Source organism: Anguilla rostrata, chromosome 9 (assembly GCF_018555375.3).
Source record: "Anguilla rostrata isolate EN2019 chromosome 9, ASM1855537v3, whole genome shotgun sequence".
In the NCBI taxonomy this organism is placed as follows: Eukaryota; Metazoa; Chordata; class Actinopteri; order Anguilliformes; family Anguillidae; genus Anguilla; species Anguilla rostrata.
Genome location: NC_057941.1, coordinates 39,195,976 through 39,223,889, shown reverse-complemented (window position 1 = coordinate 39,223,889; position 27,914 = coordinate 39,195,976).

Genomic DNA, 27,914 nt, shown 5'->3' with positions numbered 1-27,914 from the left:
ACAAAAATTGAGTCATGCAAGACATTTAAATGAATGTATGAAACTGCTGGTCATGCCTAAAAAAAGGATATTCTTACAGAAAGGATATGTTTATACTTGGTTGTCAGGTTCATTTTATGAAATATTCCTATATATTTGCAAATACTTCATTATCCCCATGGAGATATTTCCATAGCAGCATGTAACATTCACATTTATAAACAGACATGTATACCAAGAAACATACAATCATACACACTATTGAAAGAAATGGGGGGGGGGCTAAGTTTGCCCCATTGCTTGTACACACTGGGCCAGGTTACTTGAAACACTTTAGGAAACATTGAGAAGCATTGCTTTTGAATACAACCTGTTTAATTTGTGTGAACTAAGATAGCCAATATTGTTTCATGTAAATTTTGTTCTCAATACTTTTAATGGCAGTGCTAGATTTGAATTATGACTTATAGACAGTGCTTTGTATGGCTATATGTGAGTAACGTGGCAGTTTTGTATGTTGTAAACTTGTTTCTCTTCAGATTTTGTATTTACCATGCCTGTTGGGTAGAGACAAATTGCAAACTTACTCCCCCACCCCCAGCCTCCCTCCCCCCTGATTCCAGAGATGTCTAAACTTTTCTACTCTTTATCAGTTAAGGAAGAAAATAAATGTGGCATTAAAAACAGTAACGAAATCTAAAGCACATATTACAGTTCTGTTTTCAGTCTCCTATGGACAGTTAGTCTGGGGACATTGATCCACTTTGCATGCAGCGCAACACCAGTACACATAATTAAAGACTTATCACTGGCAGACATGATGTCACTGAGGCATATTTCAGTCACAGACATTTCTAAATATATTTAGCTGTACTATTTTAATATTATGTTTTTGTATTTTTACTTTGGAATTACCATCAATATGCAATAATAATAATACTTTTTAGACTCCTGGCTTCCATTTCTGACATGATGGTCATAGCCTCTTTTTGGAGATACATTGCTTTAAGATTTGTGCAAATAGTCAATTCCAAAAGTGGCAATAGATATGAGGTCATACCACCTATTCAAAAGGCTTAATAGCCTGACATTAATTTAAATGTTTTATCCACTGCAGATGCATATGTTACCAAATGGCTTACAGAATGTGTTAACTTTTCTGTTGTCAAAGGGTTGGACGATCGTCTATTTAGATCGGCCAAATATGTTGGGGGACGTTGGGTTTCTCATGAAGAGCTCAGTTTTGCGGTTTGCAGTTTTCATTCGTCAAAACTGATTTGACTAGCCTAGTCAAATTTTATTATATGTTAATATTAGGCTATAAGTATATAGGCTAATTTTATAGGATTTAGAGAGCCACAGTGACATAAATCCTCGAAATCAAATAAATTTAAATTTGATCACTGACAACACTCAGTGCAACTTTCTGGAAAATAATCCGGCCTCCACAATGCATGAGACACTCAAAAGTGGGATTTATGCAATGTATATCATCCGAAATTTGGAAAAAGTAAAAGAAAAAAAAGCCCATCTAATCTCCAGCACCTCATCATTCCAGCTATGTAGCAACAATGATCAATATAAAGATTTAGGGCACACTCTTGTTTTTCATTTTTTAGGAAGGAATAATACAAAGATACTCCAGTAACACTTCTTATTCATGACCATTTTGACACATTTCCAGAATGCTTGTATAACATTGGAATCTACAGTATGTGGATATTGTATCTGGTTTGCCCACAAGAAGCTAAGCATTTTTCTGTTTGTTATCACACTGTTCAATGTGTGTTTTTAAAGCTCAATATGTAAATATCTGGGCTCTGAACTAAAACCATTTATTACTTGAATGAATCCTGTTAATGTTGCGGAAGATATTTTTAGCTGCTCTTACATTATAAATAGCCAAAAACAATTTTTTTAAATGCATATTTGAATAATATAAAAAGCGTCATAATTTTATTAGCCGTTGATAAATAATGGAAACAATCAGTGTTGGTAGTGTCCTCAGCATTTTGGTCCCCATGCACTGTATGTAGGTTATGCTACTTAGTTTTAAATAAAAACTTGACTTTTGTGTGCTCTTTACAGTAATTTATTCTGTGTAAAGTGGTTAATTTATATGTTTATACACATAGCCTACCGCTAGAAAAAAAATTAATAAAACATTGAATTTGTCACTGCCACTTAACATAAACTAGTTTCCATAACTAAAAGCTAGTGATTGGGCAGCTAGTCTATGTTTATTCATACCAATTTTTTTGGGAAACCTACTGCCATTTCTTTACAAAAGAACCACTTGTAGACTTGTGCTAGCTTTCATTTGTGATTACGTTATTAGCAGTAGGTCGTGCTTACCTAGTAGTCTAACTAGACTAGTTATTATATGCAGTGCTGTCATTGAGCCGAACAGGAGAGAATGACACTTTTTGGTTCAATTTGACTTTTGTTCAATTTTTTACTTATATCTCTTAAGCACCGTTGCAAAGTTGCAATGTTTTTAAGTAAAAAGCCATGGTCATAAGCATAGACATAGATGTTTTGACTGCACACCAACCCACACACCAGCCAGTGATTAGTATTTCAATGATTAGTAATTCAAATAATCTGCTAATTCAATTCTTACTCTTACATTATAGTTTAGACTAGAGAGTGGAACAACCGTTTTTTTCACTTGCAAAATGTAAGACAAACATAGTCTTACTCAGGTTAACATGGTGTACAATAGAGCCATTTCATTTTGGCATATGGTTTATTATTTAACAAAGCCCCTTTGAGCACTGGCAGCTGCGCCACTGCAGTCACCAGCTCTTTTTTTCTCAGTGACATTATGGACTGGATGTCAGATCCAATACTCATACTTGTGGAGGCCTCATATTTATGGAGAGCAAAATGCGTAATTTGCATCTTAACAAAGCTTAAACAATAATGTCTTAAAGTCTCCTTTTTCTTATTTTTGAGTGTGCAGTTCACCTTGCTTGTATCTTGCTGCACCAGCACCTCATAATAACATGCCGTGCACACACTGTTTTTCCTTTTCTCACTCATATATATATATATATATATATAAATTGTCTCTAGGAGTACAGATCGCAGATCCCTCATGATGATCACCAATCCTTCTATGACTTGTCGATCGGCACAACCGTAGTTGTCAATGAACTGAATGAGTACTGAATACAACAACAGTATTTTATTAAGCCTACAAGGTTTTCACCTTCTTTGCGTTTTGCAAATCCACAGACGACACATCACAGTATACTTGTCGCAGCAAGAATCCAACAAAATTCATAATTTTTAGTTCCAAAAATGTGCTAACTTGGGGAAACCTCAATAGATTGTCTATTGTTTACCTCTCTGGAGGAATTATCATTGTTGTCCGTTACGCCATTGCTTACATGTCGAAAATGTTGTGTATTAAAGAATGTTGTTATCTCCAGTTTGTATTAATTCTCTAGAATAAAACGAGCGTATACGCTTCTCTGACCAGTACTGGCCAAACAGTCCCTCAGTATAGCCAATGGTTCCCACAACAACTCAAAATGGACAGTATAACTTCTGCCCAGTTCACTGTCAGCCAGTGTCAGGCTATAATGCCTGATAAGCACTGTAGATAATGAAATAACTTTTCTAAGTTGTTAGCCTTGCATAAAAGGACATGCATTGTTTCTCCTGTGCATATGCTGAAAACATTACGTATTACTCTCAACACTCATTTGAAACTGTATGCCTGTTTTACAACAATATACTCAACAATATACTCACACTCACTTTATTAGGTACACCTTGCTAGTACAGGGTTGGTCTTCTGCTGCTGAGGGAGGGGGAGGGTGACAGGCAGGGGCAAAGCAAGCCACTACTTCATCCACGAACATATAGTATAAAATATATGGAACTCCTCTATTAACCCTTGATTTCATGTGGTTACCAAGCATCCTTTTGCTGTCTCCAAATTGATTTTTTGGAAACCTGTCTAGACATAGATCAGAAAAAACAATGCAGAATGGTCTGCTTTGGTGGTATTTTCATCAAATTTGAAGCAGTCCAGCGTTGTGGCTGTGTCTGCATTGTGTTTCTAAGCCCACCAGGCACAGCCCCAAGCATCTGTATCCACAAAAAAAAAATACTTCCAATTCCAGTGTGGTTGAGGTTCTGTTGCTTAGGGTTGCCTTTCAGAAGAGAGCAGGATTATGCCTGTAGCCAGAAGGGTTCAAGAATAGTAACAATTTTATTTCAAGTATGTCATTTTCAGGCTTGTGTTAAAAAACAGGGCAATACATAAGGGATTAATAACAAAATTATGAAAGAACTGAACCACATTCATTCAACAACTTGATTAGGAGCCTACTGATTCACCTCAGTCTTTAATTTGATCAGTGAAAAAACTGCAATAGAGCACAGTAAGAACCATGCGAATATAGGATTATAATTCTTTGTGGCATGCATAGCTAATTTGACATAATGTGAACATAGTTAATTCTGGGATTGCAGCTGTGGAAGAAATGAAAACCAGCATACACAGGGATCCCCCCAGGACTGCTATAAAAGATCATTGAGTTCTAATTTGACCTACTGGTCAAAAGCATGTTGTTTGCCAAAACAATAGCCGGTGTTCTGACATCCATAATTTATGCTTAACCCGGAAATGTATGATATGGTGAGGCCAGACAGCATTCAGAAAGCATAACGCTTAATGCCTGGGACCCAGGTGAAGGGCTTGTGTCTCCATAGTAATGTGATTAGTGTAAGACAGAATGTTCAGTAACTGTTGTACAGTTTTTCAACTTTGTCTTGATCGATGTTACTATGACTTTACCACAGAGGTTGGGTGGTCATCCACAATATGGCTAATACACCCAAATGCACTTTAAGCATTACTTGACAATTGCTTATCTGGCAATTCCACCTAAAATGCCACCCCAAATAAATAGCACAATGATAATTAATTCCGTATGAGACCAATGAGAATCACATGTACTCTGTTGGAGTAAAACGATCTCTATCACACTAAATTTAACTCTACATTAAAGCCTTACTGTGTGCATTTGATAATATTTTTTTTATGTTCAGACTTTGCCACAGACATACAAAGACAGCCAAGAAAATAAAATACCAGATGCATCTGCAGCATGCCCCTTAGACACAATCCCCATCTGCACACATGAATAGAGCAGGTCTACAAACACTGGAGAGCACCGGTGTCCTCAAATACACACATTTTTTGTCACATGAACACATTTCATAGTACATTCCCGGCACTGGGAATACCTGCTGGGAGGATGCAGAAATAGCAAGAGCGTCTGGCTGAAACTTGTCTAGGGAATTACCAATCATTTCTTTCCTCTTCTGAGTTTTACCATAGTGTGAAGTTCATTACTAGTGTCTACAAGGACACATCACGCTGCTGTAAATGGGATCTCTCCAAACAGGCACAATGTCATATGTGATGAAGTGTTTGTGTTACTGAAAGGTTCATAACCCACCATTGGTTCCCAGGTAAAAATATGGCATTGCCTAGAACTTCATTTTAAATGTACAAAGGCAATTGGCTGCTTTTGCATTTTTATGTTTAAATATAATTATGATGTGGGGCATATGTGCATTTTATGGAGCTTTCCCCACGTGGCATCCCACTTGAGAGGTTGGAATCATCTCATTGGAGACATCCATATTAGTCAAGTGCTATCACCACCTGACAGGGACACAGACATAGTTGAAACCACTACAGTGGAACCAAGTTAAGGAAGTTTTATTTTATTATTGTAGTTGCTTCAGCAACCCACTGTTCTCTGGCACTTATTAGTTTGTAGGAAAGTCAGCTCAGGACTCTGACGAATGACAGAACCACTCACTTTCTCTTATGTGTTGCGGGGGATGAGACAGTGTGGGCAGTGCTTCTTCAGTGTCTGGGCTAGGAAAGGAAGCAGCAGGAAGACTGCTGTGATATTAGTCCATCTGCGTTTTGTGGCCTAAGTGGGAGAATGGAGCCTCGCTCCTCTCCTCCCTATGCTGAAGAGGCCAGACAGATTAACTCCTAGTCCAGTAATCTGGGCAATCATGGCTCCAGTCAGTGGATGAAAGATGATTGAAGTCACCAGAGTCAGAGATAGACCCCCCTTTCCCATCATCATGTGGTGAAAAAGGGTGTTCAGGCAGGGTGTTAGTCTGGGAAAGAAATTGTGAAGGATTGTTTGAGAGTGTCTGTGAGAGCCATTCACTCCTCTTTGTAGGAGCAAATCATTCAGTTGAATGCAAATCTTTTAAATAGTTAATAGTTTTCTGATTAGCAACCTGGGCCTCATGGAAGAGGCTGACATGATGCACTTTCAGCACTTTAATCTCCCCTGCTAATGTTACATTATTTTGGAGGGCAAGACTGATCTGCCTCTGGAAGTTCATGAGCAAGCAGGAAAGCAGCTAGGCTTTGGATGCAATGTGCAGGTCACACTTTTTTCTAATCTGTGAAGATATTTTCTTCCTACAGTCACTAAAGCTCAACTTGTTTATGAGCTCAAGATAGCCGCGCCTTGCACCAAGGAAGAAATATATTCATCTTTTTATGGAATGGGTAGGTAAGACCCAAACGCAGAGTAAAAAAACACAAACTCAAAAAGGGAAAATTAACAAAGACTTTATTTACACAACAGGGAACAAAAAAACAGGAAACCAAAAGGCCACACAGGGCACTTCCAAAAAACACAAAACAGAAAACTTAAAATTCAAAACACAAACAGAGCAGAACACGGGCAGGACAGAAACCAGGCAGGAACGAACAGGCAGAAACACACAGGCGGAAACACAGGCAGAAACACACAAGCAGGTCAAAACATGGGCAGGCAGAAACACACATGAAACGCAAGGAACCAGCACCCAAGTCAGGGAACAAAGAACTTAAATAGACAAAGGTAACAAGACACAGGTGAACTCAAAGAACAATCAAACCAGAAAGGGAGGGGATTACAAGACACAGGGAACTATAATAGAATAATGAAAACCAATAATACAATTAACACAGGGAGGGAGAACGAACTGAAACACAAAAGTGTCGCCATCTGTCGGCCAAAAGGGGAAAAACAGAAACAGAAAATACAGAACCATGACACATCTATGCGGTGCTAGATCTCTGTGAATGGTGTAGATGGTAATGTTACAGATCATTAATCGGTTCCTCTGGGATTACTTATGACATTAGAGCAGTGAGCACTTCAGTGGCACAGGGTGAGCCCGCTGGTCTAAACTTAAATAGAGTGGATTGTTCAATCTCACGCTATTAAAAGATACAGAGAAACTGTAATGTCGTCGGGACATCTATAAAATAACTGACATGAATCCGTTCGGTTCTCTTAGTGTGACGAGTTTATGAACGTTCTTGTATATCTAGCTTGCTCAATAACAACCACTGGAGTCGCCCTCTATGGCCAACTTCCTGTAGCGCAGCCTGACATGCACAGTAGATTACTTACTGAATCATATGAATTCCTATTCATTACATCTCCCCCCTAAAATATACTTTCCAGGTGAAAATAGTCTACTTTATTCATTACAGAAACAAAACAACATAAGACCCTTGCAACCACTTAGTAAGACCATAGCAAACACCTAATAAGACCCTGGCAACCACCTAGTCCACCATAGTAACCACCTAGTAAGACCCTGACATGAGAGTATGTGGTCATTGTGGTTATTTCTGCAGGAAACCCTGAAAGGTGCCAAACTGTCGCTGCTGTATAGGTATGGGGCATGCCATCGCATTCCTGCCATCCCAATTGCCAAAATATTGTTACCACTCTGTACCTAATTATGTGCAAAGAATGTGCTTGTTATCCTCCAGGGAATTTTGTTCTGTGCTGGCAAATATGTCAGAAGTCGCCCAGCACTTAAATTAGCCGCTAATGGGGTGGTAGCAATTAATGGAACTTGTCTTTACTGAGATCATATTGTAGAAGTGTCCCGCCTTGTGTATTTAAGGTATGAAAAAGGATGGTCCCTATCAGCCTTTCTAGAAATTCGTACATATTCACAGTTGTATCCCAAGTCACAGGAAGCAAAATAGCCGTCACTAAAGCAGTTACTGTGAAGCAGTGGTTTCACAGTAGCATTTCACCATTGCGATTAAGGAATGTTCGTGTTCCAAGTCGGAAAGTTGATAGCCAACTGTAAAAGAGGTCATATTAATATGATGAAATGTATTTGTATGAAGTTGATTTTTGTTAATTTAGACAGTGTAATGTGTTTATATTTGCGAAACTTGCATTTTAATAGGTAACAGCGTTCAGTCTTCTGGAATAAATAAGAAATAAATATGTTAGCGTTTGAGGTGGTCTCCCCACCCCGGGTGGTCAATAATAGGTGCTCTCACTCTAGGCTATAGCTAACGTTAGTCAGCAAGCATTAACGTTTCCACTTTATGATGAAGTCATTTATAACCAGTGACGTGCAGTGAGGTCAGTGTCTGGGTAGACACTGGAATATGAAAGTCAGGTTTATTCAAAACCCAAACCTTAATAATAACAAAATGATTTGGGAATTGGGATGGCAGGTATGCCATCCCGCCAAGTTACGCCCCATACCTATACAGCACCGAGTTTGGCACTTTTCAGGGTTCCCCACAGAAATAACCACAACAGCCACAGACACTCAGCCCTTAAAAACATTAAATTCTGTACATTCTCACCCCATTTCCACAGACAGAATTCATAAACAACTTCACACGTCCACACAATAAAGCTCCAAACGAAGGGGATTTTGCGTTTTCTCCTTCTTCTTATTTTTCCTGCCGCCAATCCCACTAACAACATGTCTCCCCATTGGATATTTTAACGACACCAGCCAAATCTTCACCTACACGACCCAATCAAAAACTTGCATACACACGCAAAATACCCATACCTTTTTATTCTGAAACATTTCCAGTTTAAACAGCTAGTCTGCTGTGGCCTAGTGGGCAAGGTTACAGTCTTGGGAACATGGGCTCCTAGGTTCAAGCCCAGCTAAGAACACGTTTCTTTAACCTGCTTTTACCCTCACTGATAATTGTCTACTACTTCTCAATTATTGCTTTTGCGCCATATCTACACCGTTCACCGAACGTATACACTGCATTATGACGTACTGTCTGCATGTTCAGTTATTAACCGACTACAATATTGCAAAGCCATATGGATTCAACGGCAGCTCTTCTGTGCTTACTGGCCTGTGTTCCTCTTTAAAACCATGGACAGGTTTGCTAATGATATTTCACACATAGCATAGCTATGTCATGGTGCTGCACTAACAAAGTCACAGACTGGTAAACCTCCGGTTGAAAGATTGAATCCCGCCTCGCTCTCAGGCAGATAATTTCCTCTTTTACACTAACGTTTTCTTACGCTTATATTTGCTTTACCAAAACTCACTCACGGCCACTCATATGCATTTCATGACGGCAAATGTATTCCTTTTATTAAAAAGTTACACCAGTTCACCACTCTGCCATTTCTACTAACTATATTTCTTCACTTGGCTATGGTACAAAACCTTCTTATCAGCAAACGCCACGTTTCTACATTCATGTCACGTCGCCCTGCTCTCTATCTAGCCACATACAAACAATTACTACATATGTACGTTCTGCAACTCCCCATTAAAACATTACATTTAAAATCATGACTCAGTCATAATTGTAACTACTAGTACTGAATATGAGAAAAGCACCCCAGTGCAATTGACTTCACGTTACTTAACCCTCCACTTCAACAGCTAATACTTCATAGCAACTATTATATATACCGTTCGATAAGGATACTAAGCTCGCTCATGGTCACTTCATTTACTTCGCACTATAGTCTGTGATCATGTCAACCTTCACCTACATGCCCATTCTGCTAAATACATATTGTTTCAACTACGCAATTTCATAATTTCATCCTAATTTCTCTAACACTGTTGTTATTTTCTCATATGCAAAGCCTGCTGGGACATATGCGTCCGCTCCTATTCTCCACTATCACGTTTTCCGGTTGTAGCGAAGTAACGAAGTAACAGCGAAGAGGATTCCCACCTGCAGATAAGCCTATCAAAATGCATTATAAACCTTGCAAACACAAAAATGCATCTCCACGAAATAACAGACAACAGAGCAGCACAGCAGGGTACACAAGTTGCGACCTAGGGAGCTCTAATTTTACGGGCTTGCTGATTCTTTTGTCAATCAAGGCTCGTTGGATGGCCGTCAAATCCGTGAGTACATACACTGGCCATATGTCATCTGCGGTTCTGATGCGTTTACACTTACGCCACCGCACCCTTTGTCACAGCCAGTGTTTTACATATATAGCAAACCAAAACTGCCTAACGGTACACGCTCATCAGACTGTACAAATTCACACAGGGATAGCCATAATCCACAACCGTTTCTTACAGGGTCACTTCGCATTTCTCACTCTCATAATGCAACGCTTTGCAAAAAGAAATGAAATGGCTTGAAAGAACTGAGAAAATATTGGGTAGCATTGCTTTGGAATACATCTTATGTAATTTTGGTGAGGCAAGATAGCCTATATTGTTTGTAGTACCGTAACTTGGCGTCATTTTGATATCAATACTTTTAATCACAGGCCTGGATTTTGGCAGTCTGAATGAATGAGTTATAGACGGGGTATGTCTTGTATGTGTGAGTAACTTGGCATTTTTGTACGTTGAAAACGTTTTTTTTTTAATGAGATATAATTCTACTTTCTATAGGCTACAGCTGAACATGCTGATGACCAGACTCACACACGCATATGTGCATAATATGCGAGTAGCATCAGTAAAAAATACACTTATTCATATTCATTGCATATATTCATTGTTCAATAACATAACATAATGTAAATGTGATCATAAAGGCTCGTCGGCCTCCAAACCACAATTCCACATCTGCTCAACACTAAAAAACAGCACACACCATGTAGCCTAATACAAATTTTTAAAAGGACTTGCATTTACGTATATATAGGTCTACTTGTAATTGAAATCCATGCACTGATCTTTCTTTGTAAAAACTTCTATCACTGCATTGTAAAACTCTTCATTCTTGGCCTTCAGTTCTGTCAGTCTCTGAGACTCGAGAGTAATTACTGCCAGGGCTGTAAGCCGTCTCCCCTTCTCCAAAACTTCCCTTTTTGCTGGGAAATCTAGCTTTGAAAACGACCTAATTAGCTGTATTTCCATTTTCTTAGCAGTTCTCAGCTAGCTACTGTAGGCCTAACTGGCGTGAGAGCAAGGCATGACGTATGACGCAAGTTCAAAATGACATTCACACTTATGCAGCTGCATAATACGTAAATGTGGCAGTTGCATTTTCTGCAAAATATACACATTTACGCTTAAAGGCAGTCAACAGCTCTGCCTTTTGACGTTAACTGTGTCATATATATTAATCAAAGAGCGCATGCGCGAAAGAGCTCTGAGACTCGCATTTAGATTGAATGGGGAAAAAAGCAGAGACGGGCTGCCTATCTTCCAGCATTCTCTTCATATTTGAAGCAGCATTAGCGAATATTTTCTAATCAAAAATCTTAAAACCATTGCAAATATACAGAGAAAGAACATAAAAAGCACAAAATATACATAAAAGTTTTTTTAAAATGTCTTTATTTCAGAAAATCTCAATTCACTGATTTTCACAGGGTAGGCACTGCCTATCTTGCCTACCCTGACTGCACGTCACTGTGTATAACCCTCGATTCTTTGTGCTGATTCTTGCTTTTTTCTATAAGTCTCCAGTAAAAACCGGTCTGCGTTTGAGATCTGTGTTAGGGCCCATTGCTATCATTCAATGAAGAAGAATGAGAAGCCACACAATTATAAAGTAGGTTATGGTGTAACATTAACATTGCAAATATGCTTCTGAAGTTAGAGCATCCTCCACTTTCCTTTAGAAATATTGCTTGCTTGAAATTAAGATCTTAACAATTGACCTTACTGAAGTAGCCTACTTAAAATGTAGACAACTGAGCATTTTGTTTTTCATAGTATAAAATTAATTGTAACTGTTTTTCTGGCTACATTTCTGAAAAAATGAAGAGGAGGTTGCCATAGATTTAGGACTGCCAACTCTCAATCTACATTTATGTTGTAATAATAATTTTGGCTGACATGTTTATACTAATCAATTATGGGAATGATAAGAGAAATTATTATTTTCCCTAAATCAGGAGGGCATAACTCACACGCTATTGCAGTAATATCACTTAAAATGTGCAAGTGTGTTTTTGTTTGAGCTGTTTCTAGCTCACTAGAAATTTGTTTGACGAGTCAATGGAAACTTGATTATTGACCCCAATTTCATATATCTGCAGTTCCTATTTGCACAGACTTGTCATGCCACTCTACAGATGGGCTGGATGTGAGAGAAGTGGTTACATTTAATGCAAGCGATTTTCTTCCCGAACTAACTGCTCCACCACTAGAACAAACAATCCCACTTCAAATGGGGAAACGCCTCTCTCTTTGTCACCTCTCAAAGTTGGTAGCCCTGTACTGATTTATGTTACTAATTGGCTAGCTGAGTAAATAATGAAAAAGCTACAATGTTGCCTCTTATTGTAGCTCTGTTGCATTAGTAATGTCCGTGTCTCACATTGCAAATCAAATTTTTTTAAAGCTTTTTATATCTCGGAAAGAAATAAAGCTTACAGAGTAGGTGGACCTTCCTGTCATTGTGTATTGCAGAACGCAGCAATAATTGTTATTTATGTTCTCCCTTTTTTGTTTTATTAAAAAATTGTTCCTGTCATGTTTCTGTGAATAGACTACCTAGTAACCAGAAGTAAACAAGCCTGTTTTCCGCTTTTGTGACCACGTGCATAGAGCCTATAGAATGTTACAGTGATGAGGTCTTTTTGTGGGAATTTTTCCACAATTGGGTTCCCTCGGCAGATTTCCAATGCTTTTTTCCCATAGAGATTTTGTTTTCTGAAAAAATAAGGTCTGTGGTTAACGTTAGCCTAAGGCATTTTCACGTTTTGTTCTACGAGATAAATTGCACTCGTTAATATTTCAGCCGAGAATTTTGAAGCCTTTATGTGCTTTAAAAAAGTAAGTTGCTAACAAGTTGTTATTCAATTGTTTCCTGTATCACTAGTTTAGCCAGCGGACTTGTTTGCATTTAGCTGGTAAAGTGATGTGGTTATGGATTTGTATGTCTAACTATTCGGTTAGTGCTAATTGCTCATTTACGAGGACCTTATTTTACCAGGAGAGAATATCAATTACGGAATGTGATACAGATGCGTTTAACACAAATGATGCGTAATAATTACTGCCATCTGAAGATAAACAAGTTTTCAACATACAAAAATGCCAGGTTACTCACACATACAAAGCACTATAAGCCATTAACACCTGCAAAATCTAGGCCTGCCATTAAAAGTACTCATATCAAAATTATGCCAAGTTACAATAAACAACATTGGCTACCTTAGCTAACACAAATGAAACATGCTGTATTCCAAAGCAATGCTGCTACCCAATGCTTCCTAAATTCTTTCAAGAAACTTGGCCCTGTGTTTTTTCATCTTACCACGTGAAAAGAATGTGAATATCCCCATGCACACACCTTATTGACTCCCGCAATGCTTCCACTAATGCCTCGGGCCGAACCAAGCTTTGATGAATCATGATTTGTTTACACCCTGAATCCAACAAAACCTGGCTTTTACCCCCTTTAGTTCTTATTGGTATCTGGTACATCCCCTCCTAATCAAGGGAGGCAGCTGGCGAACCAGCAACCCACACCACTTGCCCCACCTCCATCAGGGGACTGGCGATGGTGGTCCTCTGTCATTCGACCTACTCCATCTAAAATCGCCCGCTTCAGGTCCTCATAGATGGTTCTCGAGGACGCCCGCAGGCTGTACGCTGCTAGTTGAGTTTCCCTGGCAAGAAGGGGAAGCAAATGCACAGCCCACTCTGTGGGCCACCTGCAGGCAGCCACTGTACCCTCAAATGTGGCCAGGTATGCATCCATGTCTTCCGTGTCTGCCATTCGTGCGATCAGCAGTCTGGCATACCTGCCAATTGGGGTTGTCGGTGGCGGCTGTCTTGCTGGGTTTCACTGCAGCATATTCATATGTGACAGGTGCTGGTGTTTTGGTCCTCAAGTAGGGCAAGGTCATTTTTCAGTTTTTTACAGATTATGAAAGTGCAGATTATAAGCTTTCAAATGATGTGTCATACATTGAAATAGTTGAAGAAGATATGCTTATGTGAATGTTGGTACTCCTAAAATCAAGTAGCAGAGAAAATCTCCTTGAAAGATCTTGAACCTTTCACACTTCTCACAGGGAGATAATGGGTGGGAACAATAGCTAGTTAACTCCACCCCAACCACTAGAGTACCTGTCAATCCTTGCCAATTTAGGGGTTACCCTATTTAAAACTTTATAACTCCAAATGTGAACACCACAGAGACTAGAAAAATGTCTTTAATGAAGCAATACATTTGTACCATTTATAATACTAGCTTAGATTACTTTATATTCATAATTTGGTAAGAAATAAAGTGCCACAAATGCAATGGTCAAGGCAAAAAATCTAAAATGAATTTGCTCCTTTTTTAGTTCGCAATGAAATACTGGGAGATTGCAGGTTAAAGTATATATGTCCTGGATCAAAAACTTCTTGACCACAAGTTCATAAAATCTAAGGGTGGATATGTAGAACTACTAAAGATCTATGAGCAGTGTACCCAGCATCTCCAAATCTACCCAAAATGTCTAAATTATTAACACTGGTCTAAAATAGGTAAGGGTCCAGAAACAAATCCAAAATCTCTCCAAAAAGGAATATAATGATTTTTGTCCATTGTAAAGCATATGAGCCCCTTATGAAGGTGTAAGATGAAACATAGATATAATTTAAACATAATGCAAAAATATAGTCACACAATGCTGCACAGTACCTAAATGTGTAATAATTAACTCTTGTATATATGTAATAACTCCACTCTTGTAGGACGGAGTGTGGCACAGTGGGTAAGGAACTGGGCTTGTAACCGAAAGGTCGTCAGTTCGATTCCCGGGTAAGGACACTGCCGTTGTACCCTTGAGCAAGGTACTTAACCTGCATTGCTTCAGTATATATATCCAGCTGTATAAATGGATACAATGTAAAAAAAAAAATGCTATGTAAAAAGTTGTGTAAGTCGCTCTGGATAAGAGCGTCTGCTAAATGCCTGTAATGTATGTATTTCTATACTCAGTACACTCCTGTGTTTTCTTGTATGGGAATGAAACGATATGAAAACAATTTTCAGCCGTCCACCACGTTTTGGCAATGTTTCAACACTCTCCTCATCACTGTTGTATGCGTCACAAAAACTATTACACTACTAACTAACGCTTACATTACAGTGTGAAATATCCACATTACATAATACCATTAACCTATTTAAAGACACTCAATTTCTAAAATAACGTATATACCCGAAATATTTTGAGCAGTAATACTTACATAGCAATGATGAAATCTTATCTATGTTCAGTAGATGGAGACAGAGACAGTAAATCAATGACAGTTCTATCCGCTTCTGTTTTGCTCCAGAAAACGATGTCAGATAGGTCTATCAGCAAACATATGGCTTAGCTATGCCCAGAAGTCTTCAGTAATAATGGTATTTTCCAAGGAATTACGAAAAATCGTTGACAACGTTTTGTTAGGTGCAACGTCTTTTAATGCTACCATATATAGAGCGAATGCCATGGTAAGAAAATGTTCGGTTACGCTAACCTATAAAACGCTATCCAAAAGCAAAATTAGACATGTTATACATCGTAGCACAACGCAAATGTGAGGTGCTAAATGTAAATACTGTTCTTCAAACAACTGCAAACAAAGAAGTAATAATTTATGCTCCAAAGTTACTCACTCTAACTAGATTAGCCTAGGCTGCCACCTCGTGGAGTAGCAGTATGTGACCTCAGATAGGGCTAAAAGAAAATGGTAAATCACTGATTCTTGAGAATTTGGATAAAACAGGTTTTAATTTTGAAAATAAAAAATTTTAAATGTTAAGAAATCTAAACTTACACGTTTATAGAACAAGGTCTCAGCAATCAAGCAATATTTCGGTGCAAGCTCCTGATTTTGTCATTTTTTCATAAAATATGTGTTTTTCCTGTCATTGCTTAGTTTTTGTCAACACTGTCAGACACAATAAAAAGCTAATAATTCCTATTTATTTAGTCTTATATAGATCTAGAGCTTTTAAATCATTGTGTCTACACCGTAGGTACACATATATGCTGTTAAATGTTGAATATTCACTTTTGTTCATTTTTTATACTATTTCACATGTACTCCTTTAAAAACTCTTACATCATGCAACTTTTATCATTAGCATTAAATATACAAAATAACAATTTTGGACATATAAAACCACATTTTTAATTTTAAAGAGACAATTACTTTAATAAACCAACTGCATTGGAGGAACATATTGTAAGCATATTAATTTAAAACAAAGAAAGTTCCATCTGACGGTGGTGACTGAGACCTGACGGTGGTGACACAGATCTGACAGTGGTGGCAGTGGCCTAATTACAACAAATAATTCCAAACTTTTCACCACTCAAGTCAATGCTTCCTTGCTTGACCCTCCTGTTCTGTTCATTTTTTAGGTACAGCAAAAATGTTCCCGGGTCAATCCCCATACAGGGGGGGTTTGCAAATACATGAAATGAACCATTTTCATTTAAAATGTTGATTACACTAATTAAGGCCAGTAGAAGAAGTTTCATACTGAAAAAATAATTTTAAGTATTTTTCCTAGATTTTCAAACTTTAAAAAGGGTCAATTTGACCCGCAACATAACAGGAGGGTTAACAACTTTATTTAACAATTTGGTACAACAAATAACAATTTGTCCTGTTGTCACTCGTCATTCATGTAGCATTATGGTAGAAATCCTGAACCATCTGGGTTATTGTTTGAATGTAAGTGGGTTTTATGTCAGTAGTCCTTCTCTTTCGCAGTGTGTTGTGTCAGCCCGAACTGCTTTGTCTGCAGTGTTGCCAACTATTTTCTATGGAAAGTAGCTAAGGCCTCCTCTAAAAGTCGCTAGAATCTGCATATGTATGACGTCACCACGTAATCATTTGCATATAAAAAAACGTATGTTAAGCCACGCATGGCGATAGCCATAGAGTAGGTTTCAATGAGCACCTTGTTGGTTTTTCCTGATCTCCGTAGCTTGTAGATATTTCTATATTTGAGCACCCAGTGATTGTTTTGTTTTTCTTAGGAGTTTTTATGCTCAAACGTCACTGATGCAAGGGAACCTCACGCCTTTGATACAGATTAGTAGATGGTTTTGTGCACCCGGACATTTGAATGGCCCATTTTATTTTAAGTATACTAAATCGGGTTCCCCATTTTCTTTCCAAAGGGGGTGTTCCTGCCCATACTGGTGCTGAATGGTTATATGAGGAAGGAGACAAACAATTCAGTATGTTCTGTGGTCAGGAAGCCTGTCTACAAATGCACAGTTTAAGTTTTTTCTTGTAGATATAGATTTATTGTTGTTTTTATGTGCATGTATGGACAAATTGCAAATGGAGTAGAACATATTTGTCTGTGTACATAGTCACTCAAATACTTTTTTGGTTTGAAATTCTGACTATGTTTTCTGAACCTTCCCACCATGCATTAGGAACATAAGGGTCATAATTATGTCACAAAAGAATGAAAACTACCCATTAGGGTTTCTGATGCTTCAGAAAAATGTCTACATCCTTCTCTTCTGTTGCTTCACTAGGGTGGTTGCTGTTACCTACAAGCACATCTGTGATAACTTCAGGAGTTTGCATTGCAATAGTTACTTCTGCACCAGCATCATTGCGTGGGAGAGGTCGGCTGGCCCAGACCAATTACAGAGGAGAAATTGTGGGTGAGGTCACCCTTGTGTCAGGAGACCAGAGGCTGCTCTTCAGTACACATTACTGAACTAAGAAACAACCGTTTCGCTGAACATACTTCCAGGCAGGCCACATGTTCTCAGAGGAAGCAGAGATGTAGGGAACATCAATGAAGAAGCCAAAGATGCAAGCAGATCAGGCACAAGTAGGAATAGTTACGGAGGCCACAGCAATGGAGAGGGTGAGATAAGACAGTGTGAATTGATATTCATATTTATTCAAACAAGCATAGGGCTTTGGAGGTCAAACTAAAACTCTGAGCAGAAACCTATTTCATTAATCATAGCCTGCTATCAAGTATGATTCATAGCCACATGGGAAAAATAAACTCCCATAATTAATTCCTTGCCACTGTAATTTTGAGAGTGAAAAAGTAAGCCATTATTCAGGTTTTTCACCACCACAACTTTGCACATAAGTTCCGTACCCATGCTTGATGGGCATATCTTTTATGAAAGTTTAAAAAAAAAAAACTCCTTTGCCATACGGTATCCACACACACTTTCATTTACTAAGCCATTAACCCCTGGGTTCTGCAGACTAAATTATTTATTTCATGCATAGTTAATCCCAATGTCCTCATAGTCCCATGGAAAAAATAAAGCAACATCCTAAGTTTCACCACAACCTTACACCCCCAATGACTGCCCTCCCCCCACCCCCAACACCCAACACAACTTCACCCCCCAGCAGGTAATAATTAGGGAAATCTCAGACACCCGCTGATTTGCAGTGGCACCCTCATTAAAAGCATTTATAAACCCATTAGACTCTTAATACCTCATGCTCTAGAGGTTTGTGAGCCCAGAGAAAATGTTAATTTCATAATTGCTTGCATTACCGAATGACATGCCTGTTGCATTGTAATAATTGCTCCATCCATATATCCCAATTAAAAGAAAACTTTTTTCATTAAAGGGAACCAAAACACCAACAGGTCAGAATGAAGGGCTAATTGGAGTATTACATCAGCCAGCACTGGTATGAAACCTAAAGCTTTGCAGGAACATTACCTGTAAGTTTTACTTTAGAATGAAACTTGTTCTTCATTGAGAGGTATGCATGCAATAATGCATTTCTGGGAAGACATTTCATAAGACAGTCTTGCTTTTGGGAAAGAAAAAAACAAGAATGTCATTAAGTAAAACTTCTTAAGTACATGTTTGTGACAACAACAACAACAACAAGACAAGGCAAGTTTATTTATATAGCACAATTCATACAAAAATGGCAATTCAAAGTGCTTTACACAGTGCATAAAAATACAGAACAAGGACAATAGGTAAAAAAATACAGGTGTATATAATAAAAATAAGATAAATAAAGTAATAAGATAATAAGATAAATAGAGTAATAAGAATAGATAAAAAGTACAAATAAATAAAACATTTAATAAAACTTAATTAGTCATAGATACTGCAGTTTAGAGTTTGGGCCTGTTTGATTTTTCAGGGAGTTTATTCCAGATGCACGTGGTAGAGTGACTAAAAGATGCTTCACCGTGTTTTGTTTTCACTCTTGGAGTGTTTAATAGACTGGACCCAGCTGACCTTATGGGTCTAGCTGGGATGTAAGGTGAGAGGAGGTCTGATATGTATTTTGGTCCAAGACCATTTAGCGATTTATAGACAATTCAATTCTCTGAGAGACTGGTAGCCAGTGTGGGGATCTGAGAACTGGTGTTCAAATTTTTTAGTTTTTGTTAATACTCTAGCAGTGGCGTTTTGGACGAGCTGCCATTTGTGCACAGCCCCTTTAGATAGGCCTGTCAGAAGACCATTACAATAATCAAGCCTACTCAAAATAAATGCATGGATGAGCTTTTCAAGGTCTTGTTTAGACTTGTTAATTCTTGTTATGTTTTTCAGGTGATAGTAGGCTGATTTAGTTATTAAGTTTATGTGGCTGTTGAAATTTAGATCCGAGTCAAGAATTACACCAAGATTTCTGACCTGGTTTTTAGTTTAAGAGAGAGAGAATCAAGGTGGGCACTGACTTTTTGACTTTCCGGGGACAATTATCTCAGTTTTATCTGTGTTTAGCTGGAGAAAATTATGCCTCATCCAGCTGTTAATCTGTTCAATGCATTGACAGAGATTGTCGATGGCACTATACAACAACAACAATAACAATAATAACAATAATATAGAGAACACAATGTTTCCCATTTGGGTCATAATGAAAACCAATAATTATGAAAGAACATTAAATGCAATTATGGATGAAAGCTAAAATACAATCTCGATAAAATAGTCATACTTCAAAATGTAATGTACAAATTACATTTGGAAAAATAAGAGAATATTTGTTTTAATAAACTCACAGTCTACTGTGAACTTAAGAAGCAAGGGATTGGTGTCACTCAACTGAACCCTTATTAATACCCAGTCTAGGTCTATTCAAGTATTCGATTCAATTCAATTCAATTCTCCATACCTGAAAATTCTGATTTAAATCTATAGAATTCCATAGTGTTTCATATGGATGCCTTCTAATCACTCCATGGCATAAAATATTACCTTTGGCTTTATGCTTAATTTAGATAAAGCACAGCAACAACCCAAAAAACGAATTCCTCTGCATGAAAAACCCTGACTGGGGCCATCTGCACTGCAATCAAAAACTCGATTATAGCAAGGCTGTTAATAATTTAACAATTTTTCTCACTTTGCATATGCCCAAAATTTCATCACTCATTTTTTTCTGAATTGCATTTCCAGATTGCACTGTCGAACCATTCATTTAACCATTTTTACCCAAGGGATTTATGTGGAAAATTTAGGACTGTATATTGTATACTATTGTCACATTCGGTCCGCCGGGGAAGCAGATTGGTCTTGGGAACGCTGGCTGATGGAGAGAGCACACATACCTGGGTTGCCTTATCTAATCAGCCCAGGTGCTTAAATGTGTGTTTCTGCCCACAGTTTATGGCTGAGACTGGGAGTACACACCGAGAGAGTGAGTTAGAATTTTTTTTTGTCAGCGCACGGAAGACAAAGGAAGATACTGGAAACTGAAAATTTGGCCATCTGAGACCAGCGGCGAGCTGAAAAGCCATCATTGGGTTTTATTTTGTTTTTTTTTAATTTATTGTTTTTAGCCCATAACCTGTGATGGGGAAGGGTGAAGATGTCTGTTTCTTTGATTTCATGTTATTGTGGGTGCACTCTGTCTATTTCCATGCAGCAAACAACAGTGTTTCCTGGAACTGCCGTGTCTCCCTCCCAGGGGCTTCACACCAGCGTGTGGCAATTATATATTAATGTATTATAAAATGTTATCAAGATCTGAAAAGATTGTCCAACATTTCATAATACAGTACATGGGCAGATATGCATAGTATTGCTACTTTCAGACATTGTAATATCATATGACCAGCACTGCCGTTTCTTACATGCATATTTAAAAATGCAGGTAGTTTCAGATTTGTCTGCTTTTTCAAGTAGAATCCTTGCACACAAAAATGCAACTCTCAAATCTCAGATAAGATTGTTTGCAGCTCAATTCTGTTTTTTTTTTTGCTACTGATAGAGGATTCCCCCACTGCTCTGTTGATTTCATATTTCACGTTTTTGTCTTTTTTTGGTCTGTAAATGTTGGTCTATTGTCATTTTCTCTACATGTGTGGATTTGCTGCAAACTGTGCAAAATAAATTGACTCATGGTGTTCAGTGTACCAGGAGGGTACTGTTGTACCTGGTCACTTAGACTTTTTGTGTTAGACATTATGCCCATGTCACGTTCCTCCCTCACCCTGGGCATCATTGCTTTTGTGAGGGTTAGCTTCATCATCATGTCCAATCAATTAAATTTACCACAGGTGGACTCCAATCAAGTTGTTAGCACATCTTAAGTATGATAAATGGAAGCAGGATGCACCTGAGCTCAATTTTGAGTGTCATAGCAAAGGTTCTGAATATTTATGTAAATGTGATATTTCACTATTTTTTATTTTTAATAAATTTGCAAAATTTCTAAAAACCTTTTTTCACTTTGTCATTATGGGGTATTTTGTGTAGATTGATTTGTGTTGAGTGAATAAAAACGAATTTAATCAATTTTAGAATAAGGCTGTAATGTCCTAACAGGCCAAGTGCTAGGGATGAGGGGAAATTAGTGTGCCCATGCAGGTGAACATGGCGTTCGGGCTCATCTAATTGCAAACTGTCACAATTCTTAGTAGCTGTAATAAACTTTCCTTGTGGATTATTCTCGGTCGGAAGATGTGGGTGGTTGCAAAAGGATTGCTTTCTTCTCGTTCGTCGGAGTGGTGAGATTGCAGGTTGCTCCTTTTTGAACCGTGGCTTCTCGCTCCTTCGTCACAAACTTTGATTGCAATCTTGATTAACTTCATTTGTATTTGAACTATTTATATTGCTTGCTGGACATTAAGACTCTCGTAATTTGCGGGTTTTGGGGTATTTTGTCACGTTTATAAATGTATATTTTGGTGTTAATCTAACCTTGGCTTGTGTGTAGACTAAAGTTGAATGTACGTAATTGATTAGCCTACTTCAATACACCGTGGGGCTATATTATCGTCTCCGATTGTTTCGTTATTATACATATTATTGTTATATTGTCAAGAAAGGAAGTGTATGATTTTCAGTTTGTGGCTTTAATTAGTAGCCTAAGAGAAGGCCCAGTCTTCCAGCAGCATCAGTAGGCGAGCCTATAGGGCTCCATTACCCGATCCGTCTCCATTGCAACATAAGGAACTGATAGTAGATAATTGTATGGCAAAATTCATAAGTAGGCTAATGTAAATAAAATAACATTATTAAAAGAACATTATAACATTATAGCCTACAGCCATAGCCTATGGACATGAAAATGGAAATGGACATGGGGGGCCAAGCCTACGTTATTACCGACATCCAAGTAGATTTAATGCCTATACAAATCAGCTACCTATGACCTGGTAGCGCGATTCCTAAGTCCCGTAACACTCCCCTCCCCTCACTTTTTTTCCTCTTCGGATCTACACTGATCTCATACATGGCCTCTCTGGAATCCAATTGAGGGAAATCCGTCGTAGCGATGGAGAACTTTAATCCCTGCAGGTTACCGGTTTTGAAGTTAATGGAAGATTAACTTGTCTTCCTCCCTGTGACCAAATCTAAATAAACTTGTTTTCCTCCCTTTATCGTAGTTACACGTATCTGTGTAGTAGCTACTTATATGCACACTTTACTAGCATATCACCTGAATATTTTTTAGCGACTGTCACCTCATTTATTCTGCAATATCAGATTTAAAGGGAACCCCACCTATGAAGACTTGAAGGTCTTAATATGGTGTAAATGCCTTGAATTATATAAATGTCATAAAAACCACATTAAATAGTTGAGTTATTAAAAAAAAAAATTAAATCCTTCGACTTGTAGGTCACCGTTGTTATTACTGTCGCAATGCACTCTGGGTAGTGACGTTAAATGGTCGCACGGATCTCGGACCGCTGCTTTTGTCCATTGAGTGGCATTGAAATGTCTATGTTTCAGCCTTTTTGCTTCAAGCCAGAGCGGGACATTACTCAACAGGAAAGCCCAAGGAGAGCCCTCATCAAATAAATTAAAACAACGAATATTGGAGGCCAGAGCATACAGGAGTAGGGCATAATAAGAGATGATGTCTGTGCAGCAACTGCTCACCTATGCCAACACAGAGATGGAAAAGTTGTCTGTTGTAAAGAGATCTGCTCTCTAGCAGCAGCGTTCAAAAATCACTTGACCAAATGGATCAAACTATCATTTTTGGTGAAACTGAAATGTGTACATTATCCCCATTAATTTAAATGACGTAACGTTATTATTGATCCATGTCATATGAGCTTAAGCCGGTGATAATATCTACTTTAAATGTATAATGCCTAATGATAATGTGATGATACCCAAATATGTTTAGCTATTGAATCCATCCTATTCACAGATATCCCATGTATCACATCGCGCACAAATTCTGTGGCATTGTATTAATATTTTTTACTATTAATAACCACAACTGCTGGACAAAACAACTGAGATAACCTCCAGTGAAACCATTTTACATCATCTACCCAAAGTACATTGCACGTCTAAAATAATGGCAAACTTCATTGGTCAAAATTTCTCTTAAAGGCTTGGGTTTTTTGAAATAACTGAAATCTTTTGTGTGGTTTTTACAACATATTTCCATAGTTGAGGGCATTTCAAACATATTAAGCCCTACAAGTCTTAATAGGCCGGGTTCCCTTTAATCTTGCTGCGATGCCTGGGACTCTGGGAAAGTGGACAGCGCTCTTTAACAGTGCCAAGTATGAAACTTGGAAGGCTATTGGTCGTGATGAGGTCCCAGCTATGCATAGTCGCATAAAAAGTTAGACAGCGGGTCTTCTTGAATGCCAATTTGCATACAATTACTCAATATATAAAATATATGAGTGGCGGTCTGGGAAAACCCTTCACATGGTGAAATTTTGACGTTTTCAGCTGGTCACAAATCTAGAAACACGAGATATAATTGCTGAATTATCTCAATCAGAGCCAAAGTTATGATGGTTTAAAGCCTTCTTGCCCTGCGAAGTAGAAATGGAGAAAAACTGCCTCAAAGATTCCATTCAATCCCACAGAAATCTATTTATAGCTACAAAACAATAAACACCAACACTCAGTTTTGTTTTTGTTAAATGATTGTCTTTGTATTTATTATGTGAGACAACACAACAAAAGTATTCTTTGAAGTGATAATCATGATAATAATAATAACAATAATCCATGTAACATATGCTTATGCTACATTTTGAGGAGGCAGCATTAAAATCAGTTGAGAAGTACTAAAGAAAAAAAACAAAAACACCTTGGTGTATATCAATAACTGAACATCACCAGTATTATTTCAATGAAATATAGAAATAGATTTTAACAGATTAATAGATGTTAATAGATTTTAATAGTGACGACAAATTACATTTAGAAGTACATGTAACAAACGTCAACAAACAAAATTGTGTTTTACAAATTATTGTCATTGTATTAGGGTTGACTATGTGTGATTATCATAAAAGTCTTCTTTGAATTAAATGTTACAATTTGACATGTCAATCACCTTCTGAATAGTATTATACAAATAGATTTTAACAAGGTGATGAAAATGTACATTTAAAAGCACAAGAAACAAACATCAACAAACAAGTTTTTCCTTGACTCATTTGCTGCAGCCCCTCACTGTATACCTACAAACACACTGCGCTGTAAACCTACTCCTCCCCATTAAACACTGCAATTCTCATAGGCTTGGGGACTGTTGGACACAGACAGGTGGTGTCTTTATAGGGATCAGCAGTAAATGGCCTTATTTCTTCATAGAGGTACCACTGCCGCTTCGCATCGAGTCCTTTTGGTAGAATCAGGTCTGGAATTTTGCTTGGCATGGGCACCTCTTCTCGGAAGATCTTGTTGAGTCGCACTACTGTCACAGAACTCTTGGATTTCAATGATGCCGGACCCCTCACAAAAGTGAAAGTGGTGCTTTTTCTTTATTGCTCCAAATTTCCTGAAGTATGTGCTGAGAAAGCTCGCCCAGTCATATGTTGGCACAATGACCTCTCCATTTCCTTGCCACAGACTTGAGCAACGTTGACATGGGAGGATTCCTTGATCACCTTGACAATGTTATTTAGACAGTCTACCCTTGTCCTTCTGAACAAGAGTTTCACAAGAGCAAAGCACCAATTTTGTGTGTCCAGTTAGCAGGAAGGAGAAGGTGATGTTCTTGTGACGCCCTGTGACGCACCCTCCACATCAAGTACCACATCATTGTGGAGTTCTTGTTTTGTCCACTGCAGTTATCTGCATGTAAATGGACATCTTCTTCACCCATGCCATAGTGCTCGAAGAAGTAGTGAAGGAGTGACACTACACAGTTGGCACCTTTCCCTGACTGGCAGCTCTCTTCAAGTAAAAAATTTACCTGCTTTGGGACAGCCTCACATGCCACCCCAAAGAGACCACATTTCCGAGGGCACTTGAAGTACACTGGACTAGGCTGCAAGGGGTCTGCTGCGCAAAATCAAAACTGTAATGCATCTTCCCAGGGAAGCTGCAGGCAGGATGGGGTCCTATTTCTGCACCAAAGGGCATCTCCTCTTTAGTTGTTTTACAAATATGTTGGTAGAGGGATCTCTCCATTGCAACTTTAGCCAAGTGCTCTTCTATATCATGGACTGCTGCACATTTCTCAGCCTCTGGATGATTGGCAGCATGTGTAAGTTTAGCGACACCTGACTGACAGTACCAGCACAGGTCAGTGGCAGAGCGCATGGTTGACACAAAGGGTACTAACTGCTGCCATAATCTCTGAATGGTTCTCAGGGTTACCATTCGCATGCCAGCATTCTCCACTGCTGCGCAGTACTGCTCATAGACCAATCCTCGTGCTCCAGTTGGTTGGCAGCAGTTTTACATCTGCCTTCCAATGCCTTGGTGTGCGGCCTGGAAGAATGATCGCATTGGCCTCTGCATACATAGTTGAGGATGAAATCCACGATGGCTCTTGTGTCCTGCAATTTTAATGCATTTGCATGAACCCTCTTATTCAGCTTGTGGGCCCTTGCTTCCACCCCAGCAGCCTTGTAATGCTTTATTAATGCATTCAAGTTGTCCCGCCCAACCCCATGGAGATACTTGAAAACATCACAGCAGATCCCATGCCCATGATAATAATCAGTATGTTGGGCTAAATGCTGTGTCTGCTCTCTCTTCCTGGACCTTGGAGAGAATGGCATTGTCAAGCTGTTCACAAGAGGTTGAGGTACTGCAGATGGACATCAAGGAGCTCCTCTTTGGGGAATCTGGTATGGCAAGGCTTTCCTTCATTGAGCTTGCAGCAGCAGTGACAATCGACTAGAAACGGGCCAACATCACCATGGCCATGGTTATATTAGCTAGGTTTTCAAGAGTTGGATGTGACTGTTTAAAAACAAGACTAGATTAAAACCTAGTATATGGCTGGACCTAACACACGTAATACGGCTGACCAATGGTGTAACTTCATCACTCAGTCACAGACATTCGTGTTTGTAGGGCTGGCCCCGCTGTTGCGGTCCAGCCAAAAAAAAAAAAAAGTCAATGTTACTATGTGAAAACGAATGCATTTCATAGACCGAAGTCTACTACTGAGCCAAGTGGATCACCTTGTGTCCAAGGTATTGATAATAATAAAAAAAATACTACTACTAATAATAGTAATAATTCATTCACACAGTCACCCCTCGAAGAACAATTTATTTTCATAAGCCTTATGTAATGTTTGGAATGTATTATAGGGTAACTAAATGCATTTAAACTTATTTAGGCTTAGCCTTACCATATGAAATGTTTGATGTTTTCATACGGAAAGCTGACACACCTGTTTTATGCGAATAAGCTAGCTAGTTTATTCTCACTCATGGTCAGTATAGTGAATAATAATCATAATTTATGACGGCCCTGAATAAATAAATTAGTTTCATTGGCTCACCTGCCAGCTCATCGTCTTCATTGTTGATGAAGATGCTGTCCATCTCTCCAGTATCGGGTGCGAAAACAAGACGAGCCGTTTTCCGAGGAGCAGGATCCGTATCGTAATTCATGTCACTTGATTTATCACTCGATTCAGATATCTCAGTGTCACTGTCTCTGAGATTAGGACCACTTGTGAAATAATCACTGATTAATCACTGTCTTGCTTCAAAGCTATTGGAAATGTTACTCATGATAATAGAAGACAATTCATTCAAACAATGGGCTACATTGCAATCCTGTAAAGACGCCATCTCTCACTGACAGCAGCCGTCAACTACACGAGGATGTTTTGACAGCTATCAGCTGATCTTTGATCTTTGTTGGTGTTTTGTGCCTGTTATGTTATGACTGCCAACTGAGGTCTTGTAACTCATAATATTAACCTTTCCAACCAGTCAATGCCAATTCCAACAATTACATGGCTCTTTGCTTTTACACAAATCAAAATAGTTGACG